Genomic DNA, 17355 nt, shown 5'->3' with positions numbered 1-17355 from the left:
CTATTTAAAACGTTTTGCACCCCTGAAACCACCTCCACACACCAGAGCAGACACACAAGCAGAAAAGATGAACACTCTTCCGTCTACATCAACAGGAAAATCCATGAAGAGCAATCACCTCAAGAACACAAGTTCTGCAGAAATTATTCTGCCATCGATCGATGCATCTGTATCAACATCGATCGATCCTACTCTTAAACCTAATCTTTCTATTTCTAAATTGAATGATAATGCAAACATTGATTACGGTTTTAAGTATCTTACAAGTGCAATAGATGGACCCATATGGCAACGCACGTGCAATAGATGGAAGGATCTTACAAGTATCCAAAGAGGACATAGCAGATATCCTTCAAGTGGCCAATGGACCTGACAACCTATTCTCACAGCAACGTGGCACTCCAGACGTCATTCAAACCGATCCAAACAAACACGTAGGCGTCACCGCAACAGAAATCAATCCAGATCTATCATGCCAACCAAAATGCCAAGCATCGATCGACGGGACAACTCAGACATCGATCGACAGGATAACACCAACGTCCGATAAGGATGACCCGACGTCGATCGACAGACGTTATAAATTTGGATACCGCGCTTTTGACATGTACGGAGCCAGAAAGTTCACTTGGGAACGAAGGGACGAGTATGGAGTCTACAGAGATGAGTGTGGACACGCACGAGGCGTAGCTGGTGAGATGATACCTGTCACAAAGGACGACATCTAAAAATTACTGGAAAGAGCATCTCTTTTTGAAGAGAGCCACATCTGTTTTCCAGAACAAGCCACTTCCTTCACACTCACAAGACTGGCACCAGAACTCTACACCAAAGATGAAATCAACGAGATGGTGACTGGTATTTGTGGAGCTCAGGAAAAACTGGGAGAGGAGCTCAAATCATTGGTACAAGATACACATCAACCTTTGGATAGAGGCTACAATGAGCATTTCAGAAGTATGGTAGAAATGAGGACAAAAATTGAGAGTTTACGACAGCAACTTGAGAAGGAAGCCACGACCTCAGCATCGATCGACGCACCACATGCACCATCGATCGACGTCAGTCTTCCGACAGCCCAGATCCCTGCAGAACCGCAATGTTCAGCAGAACACAAGGATGAATGGGAAGTCTCATACATCAACACGAGGATAAACGACGTGTACTACCCTCTCAACAACAACGCGGACTGGCTGAGCACTAAAATCGAGCTACTACAGCAAGATCTGGACACCATTCGCAAGAAGGACCAACAACCAGCCACAACGATCGACGTGTGTACCATCACATCGCTCGACGCTAAGATCTCAGCCATGGATGATAGGCTGCAGACTTACGAGGACATGCATGACCGCTTCGTATCACCAGTCATGCTATATTTAAACAAATTGTCTAGTCAAATACTTCATGCCCAAAGGGATATTGATAAAATTACTAATCAAAATTTTTTGCAGGCAAACTCATCTTCGATCAACAGGCTACAAGGGCCATGGATCGATGGCAAGAATCCGATGGAGTTACTTCCCTAAACAGCAGCAGAGGTTGACAAGATCACATCCAAGATCTACACTGCAATAGACACCATGGAGGAACGACTTGACAAACGCTGCGATGACATCTACTTTCCATTCGACAACAAAATCGGTGGACTAGACAGCCACGCAGAATGGCTACAGAAAGAAGTCAAAGCCATTCAGAGGAAACTCGCAGCTCAACACCAGATATGAGCATCGATCGACAGGAAGCGAGCGAAATCGCTCGATGGTAAGTCGCCGAGATTGACCGACGAACACTTAATCGCATCGATCGACGCCGAGTCTACACCAGCCGGCGAGCAGCTGATACACAAAAGAATAGAGTCACTGCACGAGGAACTGACAGAACTTTCAGCATACGCCTATGACAACATAAGCTGGCACCAGGTCAGCATTGACAACGTTCAAGATAGGCTACATAACATCTCCAATGTACTTAAGAAGATGGATGACAAATGGACAAGAAATGATGAGGCCACAAGAAGTTTCATTGCATCTTGGTCCAGAATGTGCAGAGATGACGTGGATGCTTGTTTTCCAACAAGCAGCTGTTTATCCACCAAATAGCCAATCACTACCACAGTCAAGCTAAATGACTATAACCAAACGTTGAGTGGGAGGCAACCCACTATTAGGTATTTTATTTTGGTTTTATTAGCTAGCATTTATTTATTTTCGTTTTATTTCTTTCAGATTTAGGAGACCCAAGTAGGAGGACCTGAATATCGACCGCCGATGAGACGTCGACATCGCTCGACATAGACAAACACACGACGATTGATGCATCATTTTTCACATCGATCGATATCTAATCCGGTCAGATATATCTTCCTTATTTGTTACATTTCGTACTTATGAATTATTCCATCATAACTCCGACTGAGTTACACTGGGACAGTGTAATTTAAGTCTGGTGGGAGATTTACTGATATAATTTATTTTATTCTTATATAAAAGGAATTTTAATAAATTATGCTTAGCTATTGAAAATGGGACTATGATCTTATATTAATTTAAACTTGAATATCTAACCAATCTTTAGCACCATCTTAGATTTCCTGATTGCAGATAACACTATAGATGCTAAAGCAGATCAACCTATCAACTACACACTTGCCTTGACCGTATGAAGTAACCAAAGCTACACTAAACCTGACATAACCGCTTGTCTTGAGGCTTGGTATACATGGGATCGGATTCTTCAGACAGGTCTGAAAGGTAACGCCTTGTGTAGATTATTTATCACATTTTCTCTCTCTAAATTTCGACCCTAGAATAGTTAGTGATTTATATTTCAGTTCTATTTATTATATATGAAAAAAAAAATCTATTGTTTACTTAGGATAAGTCTGAACAGGACTTGGTGGCTAAAACCATTAAGGCTTGATTCATAAAGACTCCAATAAAAGAGTTCGAAACGGGACTTGGAGGCGGCAATCTTCAAGGCTCGCTTTCACAAAGAACTCTTGGATATAGGTCAAAAAGAAGTGAACAGAGCTTCGTGGCTACCACCATTAAGTTTTGATTCATGGAAGTCTGTCAAATCTTGGTCACTGATCCTGCAATGGAAGCAGACTTTGACTCAAGAGAAAAAATTAGAGAGAGAGAAATTATGAACTAACTTTTACCTGCAGTTCCAGATACTTGTCTGAATTCCTTGCATCCTATGATCGATACTCCCAAGGTAAAGCATTCACTTTATATTTATGCTAAGAAATGAAGTCAGTAGAGGGGATGTCAGACGTGAATTGCTAAGTTGTGTTATGTTAGAAATGGTTGCTAAGCTATGATATTGCATAGTGTGCTTCTGTGATTAGGACTTTTTAGATGTGGTTGCAAAATTGTTGAGGAAAAGATTTCTATGCTTTAAAATCTGTAAGTCCCTAATATTTTAAAACCTCTTTCAGAGAGACTGCCTGTATGTTTTGCTTAAAGACAAGCAAAAGGGTAAGTCTGGGGGAGTTGATATACCTTGGATTTGACCCGTTTTCATCCATGGTATATAGGTGTTTTATTATATATATATATATATCTATGTTTTCTACTCTTCCAGGTATGTTTTCAGGTTCAGGTGCATTTCAGAGTAAAGCTATGACTTTGAAGCATTTTAGAGCTTAAAGGACATTTCATCCGAGCTGACCATGTAGAGGTCGACGAGAGGAAGAACAATCGATCGATGCACATCCAGTGCTGTCGATCGACACCATGAGATGCCTCGACAAATGAAGATTAATATCGATCGATGTACAAAAGTACCATCGATCGATGTCGAGACATTGGACATGCGACATTTTGGATCCAGCGGACTTGAAGCCCAAGTTCAAGCTAAATTATGAAAATGCCCTGACGAGTTTTTAACCTAGTAGATTATATACTGCCTAAGTGTTTTGACGGCAGAGAGAGCTTTTTGTTACAGTTTTACTTTGAGAGAGAGAGAGAGAGAGAGTTTTGGAGAGAAGATCACTCGTGATTGGAACTCCTTGTTTTCATTTCTTTTCATCTATACTATGAATTTCCATTTCTTCATTGTCATGAATTGCTTTGCTATGACTGAGTAGTTCATTTATTAGATCCAGGGTTCAGATAGGTTTGTGGGATTAGCCCCAAACTATAGATCTGCCTTGTTGTGATATTCATGATAGATTTGTATTCATTGCTTGTTTTAGCCTTGCTAACTAGAACATGATCATAGGATTGCATACTCAAGCACCCTTGTTATCCCATCCTGACATGTATGTATCATATTAGGACTGCTAGAGAGGGCTAACCGCCAATTTAGTATCTTAATAGGGCATATCATACTCGTGCATAGGCCTGGCTAGAACCCGTCGATCGATGTCCTCAACTGACTATCGGTCGACGTAGGTAAAGGTGTATCGGTCGACGTCCCTATAGGACCATCGATCGACACTCTTTCGTTGTAAACATACTAACCGTTGAGACACGAGATCTAGCTTGTTAACCAGTGAAACATGCGACAACTGATCACTGAGTTAAGCGGTTGAGCTCTAACATATCATGCATGCAACAAATAGGCATATATAGATATTATAATCTCCAACACCTGAATAGTGGCCCTGCATCTAATATCATTTCCAACCAAGTTACATGTACTATTTACTTCGTTTGTTACTATTGCTATGTCATTTAAACATTTACAACTCTTAGAATTAATAAACACTAATTGTTTCCTAGCTCCTTGTGGATTGGATCCCTAAGTATTACATCTGAACCTCTTTTGATGAGAGTAACACTCCTTAGGATAATTTGAGTGGTATCAAGCACCCGATGGATTGTATTGTGATGTTTAAGGATTTGTTTATTGACATTGAGATCAATGGATTCTATGAAGACTACATTTCCTGCAAGATTTTCCTCCATTCTCTCTCTGGGGATGCATCTAGTTGGCTCAATTAACTGCAGCTAGGATTTCTAACCTGCTGGGAGGACACTTAAAACGGCTTCCTTAAACAAGTTTCTTGATGATCCTGCAGCCACTCCAAAGAGCCAAAAGAAGGCTAAGCTGAAACTAATCCTAGAGCGGGTGCAGAAGATGAACGTAGACTTCACTGAGAAATTGGATTCTGTCCATTTATTCGACTTCTGTTTCTTGAACTTTCACAAACTAACATGTTAAAGTGACTAAAAGCTTTGTGTCTTCTTCAGGTTGGAAAAATGTAGCTAAACACATTATTCACAAGGCCCGCATAGGCCCATTTAAATAGTGGGCGGGATTGGTCATGTCTTTCAGAGACTGGGGTAGCAAACGGGATGACCCTCATAGACCCGTTCGAACTGCAGACCAAACTCGAATTTAGGTTTGACACACTTCTTTCTCTTCAATTATTTACCATTTTATGCAGCTCATATTTTGGTGGAACCATCCTTTGGCTTACCGATAACAACTCGAACTTAGGTTTATGGGTAACCAACCTCCTATTTCATTTTAACTATTGAACCAAATTGACTTATTCCCGAAATTTATAAAACTAATATATAATAGTAATACTAAACACCTTTTTTAAACAATTCTTAGATTAATTTCGTTTACTCTTTTATTTTTTGAAAAGTTGCTAAATCTAGAGGCGGATCTACTTGTCTGGAAGAGGTGTCAGCTGACAGACATAGAAAATATATATGTGGTTTGTTAAGCTAGTACAAGTGAATTTTGACAGCTATGGTGGTGATTTCACGAACATGACTCTTACAAAGTGATAGTTTTGTAATTTACACCTTCACAATTCACTATTCTACACGTTTTTTTTTTGTCACAGAATTCTATCTTTTATTCTTATAGATGATTTTCATCAAGTTTTTATCGATTCTCAATTATTTATTTATACCCGAACCATATAAATCAAAGCGAACCGAACCAAAACACAATTAACCAATGCCCAAAAGGGACAATTGTTGAAAATAATACACATGTGTCGATAAACCTTATTCAATTCTTTCCCATCCTTCGGACTCTCTTCATCTCTCTCCCACTTCTCTCATCTAAACCCTAAAACTTGGGATTTTCTCACTCAGGACCGAAGTTCTGCTGCAAAGAAAGGTGGCACCAAAGAAGGAGAAGGCAAGGTAAAAACAATCGTTACCGAAGAAGAAAAGACATTCGCTAAGAACTTCAACATAATGGATCTCCCCGACATCCTTACCGGATTTCCTCCGCATCTGCAACTCCAACGAACTCGTGTCCTCTATAAAAACGACGCTCCTATTCATGTACGAACTTCCTTCTCTCTCTATTTTACTTCCAAACAGCTTAGCGTTTGTGAGTTTTTTTGGTCTACAATATCAGATCATGGGTTTGGTCTGTTTTGTCAAAATTCAAATCATATGTGTGATGATTGTTTGAAAGCCTGAAGTCTCTAATGTTTTTTCTGTAAACGGCGAGTGTCGTTTACTCGGGTGCCTATAACGGTGTGGGAGTAGACAACAATGTGAAACTTGAAAACTTTTCTGAGAATTTCAAAGTTGATGTCATCGAAATTTCAAATGACGGCATGGAATTGACATTTGATATGGTCAGTATCGATGCAGCTATCGCCATTGCCTTCAGAAGGATCCTTCTAGCTGAGGTCTCTCTCTCTCTGAATCTTGATTCTTTAGTCTTTTGTTTTAAGGTGTTTCTTTTTTTTGTTTTTTTTTACAATGCAGCTTCCTACAATTGCTTTTGAAAAAGTATTTATAGCAAACAACACATCCATTGTTCAAGATGAAGTTATTGCTCAGAGGATGGGGCTTGTACCTATTGCTGCAGATCCTAAGCTCTTCGAGTATTTATCTGGTAAGAAGACCTTATGTGGCATTTGATTCTTTATATGTATCTCAGTTTAGTTATTTATCTCTGTGTCTATAGAAAACGACCAGCCAAATGAAAAGAACACCATTGTTTTCAAACTCCATACCAAATGTGCAAAAGGTGAAGGACGTAAGAAAGGTAATGTTGTTTTCTTTGGTTAGAGCATCGGCAAAGTTCCTAATCTCTCATTAAAGAATGTTGTTGTCTGTTTCTTTTCTTTCGTTGTTGTAGTTTTAACAAAGGAATTGATTTGGTTACCAAAGGGGAGAGAGTTGGTTAAAGAATCAGGAGATTCGAACTCAAAGCCTAAAACTTACACTTCCTTCATCCGCAGCCAAGAAGAGTCCTTCCCTGAATTCAGTGATAATCCAATCACTCCGAGCTATCCTGACAGATTGATCGCAAAACTCGGCCCTGGTCATGTAGGTATTTTGCAATTAGAGATGAATCAAACACTTGGTCTCCTCTAAAATTTATCTTCTTTATGTAGGAGATTGAGCTGGAAGCTCATGCTGTTAAGGGCATTGGTAAAACACATGCAAAGTGGTCGCCAGTAGCGATGACTTGGTATAGAATGCTTCCTGAGGTGAGAAGTTTATTTGACCTCAGCTTTATTCTTGTGTCATCTTCATCTTTTGTGCAATGCTTTTTGTTTGGTAACATATATTAGGTTATTCTAGTAAGGGAAGTTGAGGATGAGGATGCTGAACGACTCGTAGAAGCCTGCCCGGTGAAAGTTTTTGACATTGAAGACTTGGGCAATGGTAAAGTAAAATCCTTCAAACAATAGGAGATTCTCTGCAATTCTGAGTGTTTTATATTGACTTTTCAAAAATGGAAAACAGGTAGGAAGAGGGCAAGGGTAGCACGGCCGCGTAACTGCACGTTGTGTAGGCAATGCGTGAGGAAAAATTATGGAGAGGAAGTAAAGGGAGAAGGAAAACAGCGGAAAAAATGGATAGAGAATGTGGCTCTTCGACGTGTCAAGAACCATTTCATCTGTAACAAAATATGAAACAACATTCATTTTGCTCTACAGTTCATGATATGTCTTAAGAAGAAAACATAATTTGAATTTTGTTATTTGTGTGTGTTTTCAGTTAAAATTGAGTCTAGTGGATCACTGCTGCCGGATGTTCTCTTCACTGAAGCTGTCAAGATATTGGAAGATAAATGTGAACGTGTTATCGCTGATCTTTCCTGAAAAGATATTTTGATTGCTTTGGTGGTCCATTACTGGTATGGTTCCGGTTTAGTTCAGTTTTGAGTCTTGTATTGAAAGTTTCTCAGTAATACCAAGAACATTGAAATGTTCTGTTATAGCATTGGTTCGTTTAAGTTCAAATTGAAATTCAATCATCTTGATTCTAACTAGCGTCTGAAGTTGTCTAAAAAGAACGACCCAAGCATGAGTAACCGGGGTTTTGTACTGGTCTTAGTTTTAACTTTTTCTTTGTAACTCAGTTTTGGTTTAACTTTAGAAAGAATTAATCCGTCTTCTTACAGTGACAGCCCTAATCAGTTTCTAGGAACCGATAGCTGAAATTAAAGATTGTAGCTTTCCGATCAAACACCCCACTTAGAAAACCAAATTCAAAAGAGTTTAAGCAAATGCGATTTTGATTGAGAGAAAGAAACCTTTTTGTTCTAGTAATTCAGTTCATCATATAAGTAATAAAAGGGGAATATCAATACAATACTAAAATGGGAATAAGGGCTCCCCTCATGCTTCCACATCCTCAAAAATAATCAGCCAATAGGAAATCAGTAATGAGCCACGTCACACACCCATCTCTTTCTCGAATATTCTACCCTTTCGTGTTTCAAAAAAAAAAACTACCCTGTTCATATTCTTTCTTTCTCTCCCGAGTCATCTCCTTCTGAAACTCGATCTGATCACTGAGAATCTACGGCGACGAAGAAGGTGGAGGAGGAAGATGAAGAATGAGAATCTCAGGCTATGTAATCGTTGTTCTATCTGTAACTGTATTCTATTCCGTCGATCGTAGCGTTCACGCGCGTCCCGTCGTCCTCATCCTCTCCAACGACGATCTCAACAGTGGCGGCAACGATCCCGGAGTCGGAGACTCCTTTAACTTCGAGGAATTCGGCGAATCCGAACCCAAATCCGAAGAGGAGCTCGATCCCGGCTCGTGGCGACATAAATTTTGATGGGTTGATGGAGGAAGTGGTGGAGGAGATAGAGGCGGCTTCTTCATCCAGAGATCCGCACTCGCAGTCGCTGATGGGCTTCGTCTACGGGACGGGGATGATGAGGGAGAAGAGCAAAAGCAAATCCTTCCTTCGCCATAACTTTGCTGCAGAAGGTGAGAACATGCAGTCAAAGATGACACTTGCCTTCACGTATCTGCGACAAGATGTAAGCTAAAAGATTTTTTTTTTTTTTGAGTTTAAGCTTTAGAATTTGTTATTTGATTCGCCCTTGTGTTTACAGATGCATGATAAGGCTGTGAAACTATATGCTGAACTAGCAGAAACCGCTGTGAATAGCTTCCTGATCTCAAAGGACTCTCCCGTGGTGGAACCAACTAGGATCGGGACTGAAGAAAACAAAGGCGCTCTAAGGAAATCACGAGGGGAGGAGGATTAGGATTTTCAGATATTGGAGTATCAAGCGCAGAAAGGCAATGCTGCGGCTATGTACAAGATTGGACTGTTCTACTACTTTGGTCTGCGAGGGTTAAGGCGTGATCACACCAAGGCGTTGCACTGGTTTTCGAAGGCGGTGGAGAAAGGAGAGCCGAGGTCTATGGAACTAATTTTTTTTCCTCATGTAGTCATATAATGTTCATTTGTATCTCTATTTTTGTTACATGTTCTATTAAATTTGAAATTTTTAGGCATAAAGTTAAATGCAATAAACATTGTTTCAGTCGGTCGCCTCCTCTGCCTCTGGAATTTATGGGAATCAGCCTCCTCTTACTAGATGAACAGGTATCGACATCTTCTCCTTCTCTGGAATAATATATTCAATCTCTGTCTAATCAATACTCAATAATCGGTTAACAACTTCACGCTCAATATTGTGATCAACCTTAGAATTCCCTGTATAGCTTTAAATTAACGTTTGCATATGAAAATTCAACTAAGTCTACTTATATTACGTTTGGATTCGCTGAAAAATTCATCCACTTCCAGATGTAGTTGGCCAAATCCTTTCCGTTCAAGGCTCTGATCTGAACAACTCTGCAGCAACAACTCGACTTGCCGTCCGTTTCCTCACTGACCCGTAAGCCATGAATTCATTTTTAAATAGTTTTGTTCCTTATCTCATTTAGTTCTTTCTTTCAAATAATTCCATTGTGGTGTAATGGAATGAAATTCACCACGGAGAAGCCAAAAATATTTGGAGGTATGGTTATCTACTTTAAAGAATAAAACAGGTTCATAGTTATATTTTCCTGCCAGAAAAAGTATTCTTCATACTTATATATTATATTTTACTTAATAAAATCATCTAAGAAACACTTGGGCTTACGCAGATAATCTCTATGACTCTATCTAAACTCAACACCAGCAACAAAAGTTTACTTTGACAATACCATTCATGCTACCAAAGAGTTTACAAACAGGTAAATCAAGTCTTACCAGCCATATTAATATCATGTCTTGGCCACACTTAAATGTGCTAATCTTTCCCACATACTGCCTTCACTACAACTCATATTTCAATATCTGTTAGTCTTTTCGAAACATACTTCCTCCATGCAGCTTTGGAGGTGCTGCAGCGGAGGTCTTTCCCGAGTTGATATGATGGAAGGAAGAAAAAAAAAGAGTTCATATCAATTAGAGAACTTCACACGTTCATTGCCAACTCCAGTGAAGAGGTAAAACTCACGCTTTCAACAATCTTTAGTACTCCTATGTGGCTTCAAAATAGTAACAAGTAATGTTAGGACTTTTCTCCCCATGAAGACAGAAGAAGCTGATTTTCTCTGTAAGGCTTAGATTGTGTGAGTTGTCCAGCAAAATGGCTTGTCGTTTGTATCTTGCACAGGTTGCAACAGGAAGCTCGCAAAATCTCTCTGGTGCAACAGATGTGTTTCTCCTAACGCACCGGGGTCATCGGGTATGTACTGTTCTTCCCGATCCATATTTAAAGGAACACCCTAATTTGAATATATGTGCACGTTTGACATACTCTCTCTCTCTCTGCTGTTCTGTGTGAACTAGCTGTTGATGACGGAAAGGAAAGTGCAACTTTTGTTGTCTTTGACAGGGAGATGATCAAACTCATCAAGAAAGAGGCAAAGTCTGGCTCCTGCGTAGATACGTTTTAACTTCTTAGATTGGTTTTAAAAAAATTTACCTTACTCTAAATGCACCCACAAACGCCAAGCCTACTACAGATTAGTGGCAGTGGGAGGAATGGAGCTACCAAAATGCCCCCAGGAGCTAGCTGGTAATGGATACCTTTTCAGCTACGTGTAACTCCATATAATTTCACCTCCAACCACCACACATTCACCGTCTCTGCCATTAGTGACAACCTCTTCTTTTGCTCTCAGGTAGAGGTGTGGTAATCTACGTTTCACACTCTTTCTTTGTTCTGATTTAATGTCCCACTGTTTTGTAGAGTGGCAACAGCAACAAAGCTCCAGTCGTGGATCTCAAATCTGGACAGCCAACAGAAATTTGCCAGCTCCAGTGGTGATGCGGCGAAGATAGCACTAGGAAATGATGGAGCAAATCAGCCAGGTTCTGCAGACTGCAGGCAACGACAAAACCCGCAAACGCCCACGTGAGTGATAGATAGTATCAAGGCTATCAAACCGTCAACTCCACTTAGCTTTTGTCTCATTTTAATTTATTATGATATCCATATATTTTCCCTATATTGAACTTTGGTTCTTTTCGATTTTCTGAAAATTTCTCTTAAAGAATTAAATAATTCGTAAAAATATATACTACTCCAAGATTCAAACGGAAATGGAAAAAAATACAAAAATCACATCATACCATATATAAGAACAAAATAGGTGACATGAGAATAAAATAACAAGAAGATAATATATAGTGTAATAAGATAAAAACTGAAAATTCAGATATACAAACCGTGCATAGCATCATTAACAAAAATAATATAACAACAGTTGAATCCAATAACATAAACTATAACCCTTCTTTAAAAATAGAAACCTCTGATTTATACATATAACAAGAGTTACAATACACTTTAACTAGAAATTAACATCGCAAGTTTAATTCAACTTAATGATATTATAGGAAAAAGTCCGGGCATAGCCCGGACAAACCCTCTAGTTAAGCCTAAAAGGGGAATATAAGCCTCAAATAGGCTGTCCACGTAGGATAGGAAAATCAACCAATCAGAGAGCCCGAAGTTGCCACATCATCTCATTAATTTTTTTGTAAAAAATGAAAAACAATGCAAAGAAAATGATCAAACCCGGGTTAGTATAACATAAATATACGGCAGTTACCACTAAGCCATTGAAACTTTTTAGGACACATATACAAGAATCACTAAGTATGTAATCACAAACTCTTATGTACAGTTACAATAATATGAATTCAACTTTCAAGACTCCGATACTTTGTTTTGTAAAAAAAATAACTAAGCGACTAAGCTAATATATTCTTTAAAAGTGTGAGAACATTGACAAATATGAAAAAAGCATAGATTTTTGTTCTCGTGAAAAAGTTAAGAATTTTGTAAAAGTAAGTTTAACATATAAATTTTTGTGACAAATATGAAAAAGCATAGATTTTTGTACAATTTTGACAAAACAACTCAAAACATAGTTCTCTAATGTCTTAATAAAATATTATTTAAGGGTTCAATAATTAAATATAACAATTCAATAAATTTTGTAATTTATAGACAAAACAATAAGACAACAAAATTTGAAACATTTGTTTAACCTATCGATTTCTTTTCATGAGAATCCAACTAAACAAGATAAAAAAACAATCAGATTTACAAATATTTAATTACCATTTTATTCAATTATGAATAATTTCAAATTTTAATAATGTATCTTTTTGAAGTTACCAAAAACATAATGTTCTTTCTTTATTACACTAGCGTTATATATAGATTCTATATACACAAATAAATATAATATAACAACATAAGCTTGCTTTCCCCTATTCGTATGAAAACTTTTTAAGTTATTCACCAAAGCAAATTAAATCAATGAAATTGTTAGAATACAGTAAATTAATATATAATTTTATTTTAAATTAAATTATTTGAAAAGTGTATTTTCATTAAAAAACAGAATGATAAATAAGTAAAACTGATTTGATGGTAATTTTTATGATATATATATATATATATATATATAAGAAATATAAGCTTAATATGGAAAAAAAATATTAAATACAAAAATCTCTAAAAATTAACAAAAAAAAAACTAATAAAAATTAAACTATGATATCACTTGAAAGCTTCTTAGACAATATTAACAAAATATTTAAGCGATAATTAGAAAATTTTAATTTTTTTTGCCAGCCAAAAGTTTATTATTAATTAGTTATTTCAAGATGTTTAAGAAATGATGGACAAAAAATAGGATGGACATAAATGATATATGAACTATGAATAGTACATTGTAAAGCTCACTTAAATAACACATCTGCACATTCATTTCCAGTCTTTTTTTATGCCTAAATTCAATTTCTTAAGAGCAGTTATTCCACAAAGAAATCGTATGAGATATTGTTTTGATATTCAGATTTGTTTCTTGACTGTTAAGAAGATTGATAAGTGTAAAATTGTCTCCTTCAAATATGATATGTCTATAACCGAGTCCCCAACATGAGACAAGTTTTATTAAAAAGTAAATAATTTCAGTTTTCTTATATTATATAATAAATATATATTATTTACTGATAATAAAAATATAGTTATTCATCTATCACAAATATCTATGCAAATATGAGAACCAAGTACAACAATCAAACAACATAATTATTTCCACAAAGAAAATTTTAAAAATATATGTATGTTATGTAGTCTTATTTTATATTTTTGAGATAATGTAATACAATATTATACAAATTTTTTAGAATTGAGAAATACATATATCAGTTAGACAAATTAAACGATAATTAGACAAATTTGATTTTTTTTCCAGCCAAAAGTCTATTATTAATTAGCATAAGTTATTTCAAGATGTTTAAGAAAGGATTGACAAAAAAATAGGATGGACATAAATGATATATGAACTATGAATAGTACTTTGTAAAGTTGACTTAGATAACACATCTGCACATCCATTTCCAGTCCTTTTTGATGCATAAATTCAATTTCTTCAGAGCAGTTATTCTACAAAGAGATCGTATGAGATATTGTTTTAATATTCAGATTTGTTTCTTGACTGTTAAGAAGATTGATAACTGTAACAATATCTCCTTCGAATATGATATGTCTATAATCGAGTCCCCAACATGAGACAAGTTTGTTTAAAAAGTAAATAATTTCATTTTTCTTATATTATATAATAAATATATATTATTTACAGATAATAAAAATATAGTTATTCATTTATCACAAATATCTATGCAAATATGTGAATCAAGTACAACAATCAAACCACATAATGATTTCCACAAAAAAAATTTTAAAAATATATATATGTTATGTAGTCTTCTTTTATATTCTTTAAATAATGTAATACAATATTATATATTATTTTTTTAGAATTGAGAAATACATATATCCGTTAGACAAATTAAGCGATAATTAGACAAATTTGATTTTTTTTCCAGCCAAAAGTCTATTATTAATTAGCATAAGTTATTTCAAGATGTTTAAGAAAGGATGGACAAAAAAATAGGATGGACATAAATGATATATGAACTATGAATAGTACTTTGTAAAGCTGACTTAGATAACACATCTGCACATCCATTTCTAGTCCTTTTTGATGCATAAATTCAATTTCTTCAGAGCAGTTATTCCACAAAGAGATCATATGAGATATTGTTTTAATATTCAGATTTGTTTATTTATTGTTAAGAAGATTGATAACTGTAACAATATCTCCTTCGAATATGATATGTCTATAACCGAGTCCCCAACATGAGACAAGTTTGTTTAAAAAGTAAATAATTTCATTTTTCTTATATTATATAATAAATATATATTATTTACTGATAATAAAAATATAGTTATTCATCTATCACAAATATCTATGCAAATATGTGAATCAAGTACAACAATCAAACCACATAATGATTTCCACAAAAAAAAAAATTAAAAATATATTTATGTTATGTTGTCTTCTTTTATATTCTTTAAATAATGTAATACAATATTATATATTATTTTTTAGAATTGAGAAATGCATATAATATCTTATCTAGTTCAGATAAAACTAAACGATGATGTATGCTTAGAGCTTAAAACGGCGGCGATAAGCGTCTGGAGTTGTTTATATCGTCTCACATCGTTAATGCAAACAGAGCTCGATGTTTTTATATAACGAAGAGTCGAAGGTAGAAGTCACGACCCTACTTGAACAGGATCTGTTCTATAGGCTCGTACCTCTGTTTCTTTGATTTCTAAAGAGACAGGCCCTCAAACCTGGTTGATGAATTATGGCCGTGCGATCTGAGTGTGATTAACGGTTCCGAAACTTCTCGGAGGCCCCGTACTATAGAGGATCGCTATCTGGTTAGGTCTTGACCTTACCGGAGTGGTCGCAAGGTTGTCTGACAGGCATTCTTTTTTGAGGATTTGTTTGGACAATTTGATGATGCCTATGTACTCTGTTTGGAAAAAAAAATTGATTTTGAAAAAATGTTTGATATGCTTGGTTTAGAAAGGCTAGTAAATCGTCTTCTAACTAGGTTTGAAGCCTTCAATCTTTGATAGAGTTCACAGGAATCAATGCTCTGCGTTATTGGTGATCTTCATTTGCTTTCTTGTTAAATGCAAAGGAGATTAAAGCTGGGGTTTAAAATAATCTTTTGTTTTGTGGGAAAGGAAATTAACAGTGGTTGTACTTGTATTATAATGTGACTCCAAGAATATGTTGGCTGGATGATTGATCCTTTTGGACATTCTGCAATCCCTGCAATCAAGGCTTACTTAATAAGCTTCATCTAAACTATTAAAACTGAAGTACATTTAATAATTAACTAGGTGACCGGTCCGCACCATGTGCAGGCATAAGAACATGACCGGTCCGCACCCTGTGTTCTCTCTCGGTCTGCACCTCACGAGAGGGGACACAGTAACGTCAATATGAAGAGGCAAATATTGTGTGTATGTATAATTGCAACGTCACAAAATATTTTGTATGTTTACAAAGATACTTTCATTCAAAAAATGGAATAAATAGTGTATAGTTTTAGAAGTAACAGATTTTATATTATCATTAATTAGAATTATTGTATATGTGTCGTAATTCTTTATTTTAGGTGAATAATATTATTTTTCCATAAATAATAAACAAACATTTATGTAGACATATTAAAAGAAAATATAATAAAAATCAAAATACTATCCATAAATAATATAAATTATGAAGTACATTTCTCGAGAAAGAAAGCAAATTCAGTTAGAAACCTGCAAAAAATTAAATAAATTTTGTAAGCAATTTGACGGGTTAACATTATTTGATAGATTTATAATTTTTTAAATTTTATTGAACATAAAATAATATTAAATTGACATACCGTCATCAATCTCCTAACTCATCACAACCCATCTAGCAAATAGAAAAAATAAATAATTGCAACAATTTATATATTTTAAAATTTGTATTTGAAAAAATAAATAGATTAAAATTACGTACCGTGACTACGGAATATTCTGAAAAACTTGTTTGTAGACAACATTCAATGTTTTTGTCTGCGGATTCTCAAAAATAAATTTGCATTTTGTAAGCATTTTATAAATTATGATAAATTTATTCTTTAGACAACGATAAATAATTTAAAAATAATATTAATAAAAGTTTTTGGATTTTGTAATATTTAAAATAGTTATTATATAATTATATTCGAACACAATTCATCAATAGAGTATAAAACTATTATAATTATCTTATATAAAATTTTGTTCACTGTATTTTATAGTTTATAAATATTAAAACTAATAAATAAAACATTATTAATCTTTCTATAATTTCGAGAATTAGTTTCCATAAATTGTTATTTATAATATTCGTTAGATTATATTGCAAGTGATGTTAAATTATTTTAGACTTATCTTAAATTTTTAGATCTAAATTAAATAAATAAAAATTAAAAACAATCGACCAATCAAATTATAACAATTTCTTGAAACTTCACCTATGAACCCCAATCTGCGATATATCAGCCCACGAGATTCACAAAAAAAAAAATCTAAATCCCTTACAGGTTCGGTTACTTAAACGTAGTTTTGTCCATTTGACATATATGCACCATGTTGGTAAGTTGACCACGATTATTGGTGGAACTAATATCCGGTCTAATAAAAAAAGGTAGATGGTTCGATTAATTTTCTAGGTTGTTTGACTGCTTTGAAATTTTTTTCTT

The 17355-nt window shown here is 35.4% G+C and overlaps 1 long non-coding RNA gene and 1 other non-coding gene across 15 annotated transcripts; both read left to right on the top strand.

The window, feature by feature from the left end:
- The first annotated feature begins 4639 nt into the window (after positions 1 to 4639).
- On the top strand, positions 4640 to 11840 carry LOC103849290. Of its 14 annotated transcripts, none has more exons than XR_004456526.1 (5): positions 4640 to 6825; positions 6898 to 6978; positions 7072 to 9220; positions 9296 to 11369; positions 11438 to 11840. It is a non-coding gene; the product is annotated as an uncharacterized LOC103849290 (long non-coding RNA). The 14 variants fall into 14 exon arrangements; XR_004456523.1 differs by having other exon boundaries at positions 4652 to 9220; positions 9296 to 10213; positions 10344 to 10433; positions 10573 to 11369; XR_004456530.1 differs by having other exon boundaries at positions 4652 to 9220; positions 9296 to 10433; positions 10573 to 10688; positions 10859 to 11369.
- A 3493-nt stretch (positions 11841 to 15333) lies between these two features.
- On the top strand, positions 15334 to 15550 carry LOC117133257. The gene has a single exon (XR_004457080.1). It is a non-coding gene; the product is annotated as a small nucleolar RNA U3 (small nucleolar RNA).
- The last annotated feature ends 1805 nt before the right edge of the window (positions 15551 to 17355 follow it).

Source organism: Brassica rapa, chromosome A03, assembly GCF_000309985.2.
Source record: "Brassica rapa cultivar Chiifu-401-42 chromosome A03, CAAS_Brap_v3.01, whole genome shotgun sequence".
Lineage (NCBI taxonomy): Eukaryota > Viridiplantae > Streptophyta > Magnoliopsida > Brassicales > Brassicaceae > Brassica > Brassica rapa.
This window is presented reverse-complemented; position numbering and strand designations above follow the sequence as displayed.